Source organism: Tachypleus tridentatus, chromosome 7 (genome assembly GCF_004210375.1).
Source record: "Tachypleus tridentatus isolate NWPU-2018 chromosome 7, ASM421037v1, whole genome shotgun sequence".
NCBI classification, from domain to species: Eukaryota; Metazoa; Arthropoda; class Merostomata; order Xiphosura; family Limulidae; genus Tachypleus; species Tachypleus tridentatus.
Window position 1 is genome coordinate 54,753,971 of NC_134831.1, and position 4,186 is coordinate 54,758,156.

Sequence of the window (4,186 nt, forward strand, 5' to 3'; positions counted from 1 at the left end):
ATGCATGTTACATTTTTGCACGCCCCATAAAAGTACAGTTTGTTCTAAACATCGAGAAGTATTTGTGTTTTTAACAGTTTAGAATCTACACATAACATACTAAGTTACAACATAATGAATATCCAGTATCAGTATTTTAAGAAGTTCACACGAATTCCGTGAACTTTAAACTTATTGGTTGCTGAAGCTTTCCCAATTTACAGATGAAATACATTCACTCTTTGGTTACTCATAATACTCTGAGCAAATCCATCCAACTATAATAAGAAATTAATAGCATATGATATAAAAATGTTTAGCCAGACATTAATGCTCTCATTGTAGCCTAGATTTTTTGTTAGGCCTTTTAAAAACAGTCATAAATCATCCTTTCCAAATAGTCAGGGATGATTCACGAATGCAATGTGGTCAGTTGGGAATAAACTGCCATCTCCAAGTCTCTGTAATGTATTCTCCGTGAATATAAGTGCTTTGGAGAAACTTGGGTATTCAAACAAAAAGTCACTTTTGAGAGTATTTAGGCTTGTTTTACTGTAATTATAGATAATTAGTTATTACTTGTTTCTAACAGAAGTGACGAGAACTACTTAAAATGGTTACAAAGTAATATTACGCAAATGTGGTTATGTTGTGCCAGGTGTGGTAGGTAGTTATAGCAACAAAGATGGGGTAAGACGGCCACCTTAGCTTTAACTTTGGATATATTCAATTAAGATAAGTGTTGTGAAAAATCAAAAGCTTTTTAAAATTAACCTAGTTTGATTATAAATGTCGTTTCTATTTAAAACGAAAATTAGGTATCAAAATGCTCTTCCATGGTTAGATAAAACGAAATCTCAACATAGAGTAATATAGTATACATAGAAATTAACATTTAAAATAAATGCTACATTTAGCAAATGGACTTAAGTCACTTAAGTTATCATTTAAATACTCTCGGCAGGGATCATGAAGGTCATGACCTATGTATCTAGGATAATGACGCAAACAAACGCGAACGCTAGTAGAGAGCAATGACATATATTACAGTGGAAATAAATATCATTGGTGAGGGTAAAGCCGAATGAACGAAAGCTAATCATGGTAAAACAATTTCACTTTATAAAATGTTATTAGAGTTAAGCCTTCTCCTCCTAATGGCTCAGCGGGAAGTCTGAAAACTTAAAAGGCTAAGATCCGAGTTTCAATACTCGTGAGATAATGCATTAAGTTGCTTTATAATCAACAACAAACAAAGAAATAAATGAAGTTGGACGGTCATCAAGATAATTTTATGCGCTAAAATATACATATGAATTATGTTTAGTTTCAATGTAATCATTAGGGTGTCTTAAATGGCCCACCCGGAGAGAATATTTCAATCATATAAAAGATATTTAAAATCCCTTGTAGGAATAATCTATTAAAGATGGACCATACCTTCAAGTCACGAGTTTAATTGAGCCGTATAAGAATATCTGTTGAAACTGTTTATGATTTCAAGATCCGAGTACATTTATCATATTAGTGTGTATAAAGTGTTTTTTTTTTTCCTTTTTTTCCATAGAGTGAAGTTACAATTAACTTACGAGTCGGTAAAGAATTCTTTGATAGATTTTTTTGGTAGAGCATTTATGATGAAATTTAGTTAAACGGACAGCAACTTTCATTGAGTAGACAATTATTTTAGGGCAAAACATGTGAGTATTTTAAGTTACAGTACAATAGTTCTCTACCAAATAATGTTATTCATGTTTAGACTATTCTTGTTTTTTCTAGTGGGAAGTTGTTATTTATTTTATAGTTTTCAAGGCGATGTTAGATTTCGAATTAATCTCGTTACTGTGTGATCTGTAGACTGGTCTCATTTTGAAATGTGTTTGGATACTCATAGGACACGACTTTCTTATATGCATTTGCTCTCTTTGATGTATACATAATTAATAGTTTTGTCTCGAAAACTAATGACACTTTTCAGTTCTAAATAAAGAACCACACAAACACGTGTCTACATAAAAAAATATATAATCAAGGAAAATAACTTTTATAATTTCAAATTGTATTTACACATAAAATATTGTTTGCTGAATATTTAAGGTTTTATACTGTTAAACAAACACGAAATTAAACTTCTATTTAAACGAACCAATAGTTTGTAAACAGAAATTTATAGATATTTTTATTTCTTTGAGAATTTTTTTACAGTTTGGAAGAATATTTGACATTTTATTTTACTACGTAACAAAATATAACCAAACTTTGAAATGACAGAAAGTTTACCGCGAAACCACTCAGAAATTTGTAAATATATCGATTCCGTTGGGGTTTTTAATATTCGCCGGAAGAGGGCGCATAAATTGTCTGCATAACTATCAGACACAGCGACCGGCAACGTCTGAAATGGTTATAATCTCATCCATTAATCGAATTCAGTCAATGAAGGATGTAATTCAGTGATGCGCAAACAGCTGAACATCAATGTAAGATCATCACCTTGTTAAGATGGGGAAATCTTCCTGTCTTTGATCTGTGAATCGTGTTCTGTATGAAGTGTACGACCGAGTTTGAGGGCTTCAGTAGTTTCGTAAAACGAAGCAGTCACTCACTCTTTTCACGCAAGCGTAAGTGGAATTCCTTGGGGCATATTAAAGGTCAACTTAGCAATTCCATGACCTAATGTGGGCGACTAAGTTAGCATTATGTGTCCGAAACAAAATAAAAAAAGCACCTATGTACAATCACATAAGAAATAACGTACACGAATCACGCAGTTTTGACGATCTGACTTCGTAGAACAAATAAATGGACACTAGAATGATTTTTATGTGGTGTCTGTTAATTTAGTTGAAAACGGTACATAAAACACTGTGTAGGTTTATTTGTTTATGATCTAACTTTACGTGCAAAATGAAGACAGTAAACATTAACAAAACCTTCTTTGAAGTTTATACAGTCCATAATATTAATTGCTTTTTTGATTATGCCTTTATAAAGACGTTGTCAAAAATAGTTGGTAAAACTTAATCATTTTCTATATGTAAAATAAACACACCTAGAGAACCCTAGAAATTATAAGATTACTTGTAATATTCGCGATTTTTTGTTTAAGTTTTTATGTGATTCATATGGTATTATTAACCCAGGAATCATCGAAGCAATTAACTCAAAATCAAATTGGTACTTAAATAGTTTAGAAATGAGGTGCATAAATGAACCCGATCACGAAACGGATGCTTATCATATTAACTTGAAGTTGAAACGTTTCATATTTCAGAAAATATTGTCGAACGTTTGCAAGATTACTAATATAATATTTCAGGTTACTGATAACAAAGATCTTTCCATGGGTATGCTCAAAATTCATTCTTTCCAGTTATATTAGCAAAATAACATAATTCCACATAACACTTAAAAGCTACAACTCTATGAGCCAGAAGGTCAGGGCTAAGTTTAAGTACTTGCAAGAGTAAATTCCGGGGTTCGATTCCTCCGGTAGAAATAGTGAGCATAACACATTGTGTGGCTTTTCGCTAAAACAAACAAAAGTACTATCTTTGTAGAGAAAAGTAACCTAGTTGATTTACAGAGAACTTAAGATTTAATTAATATTAACTATTATCTGTAAGGCGTTTAATGTTCGTTCTTCTAATCAGATTCCAGAATCAGACACTAAGCAGAATTGCGTAAAGACAAACGCGTTGGAAAAGTTGTTGTGTGTTACTGAACTCAAATCGCATCTCCGACTTGAAAGGTTGAAGATGTCGCTCCTTTAAATTCATACCATGAGATATCTTTCGAAAAAAATAGTGGATAGTTCGTTTCCATTTAATTTTCAAAAGTTCGGTTAGAAATATATGAAATTTTAACTGGCCTTAAAAATTTTGGACGTGTTTGTTACAAAAATAATTATTGTAAGTTTGACACACCACTTCTATTGGGTAGGTTTAGGCTTAGGAATATCGCTTTGACAGTAATATGTTACACTGTACTTGAACAATTGCAGTATGCTGTCTAAGGCTTCGTTCAGTAATTTACAACGGCGTAGCAGGTTAGACATATTTATGAGTTTGATAAAACCCTATTATGTTGACTTTTCCCATTTCACATCCCTTTGATTTTTGTATTAAAGTTAACAAACACACGTCTTATCTCCATGTTGATCTTGGTTATGAGTGTTATCAATTTCCTACTCACGCACTTAACTTCG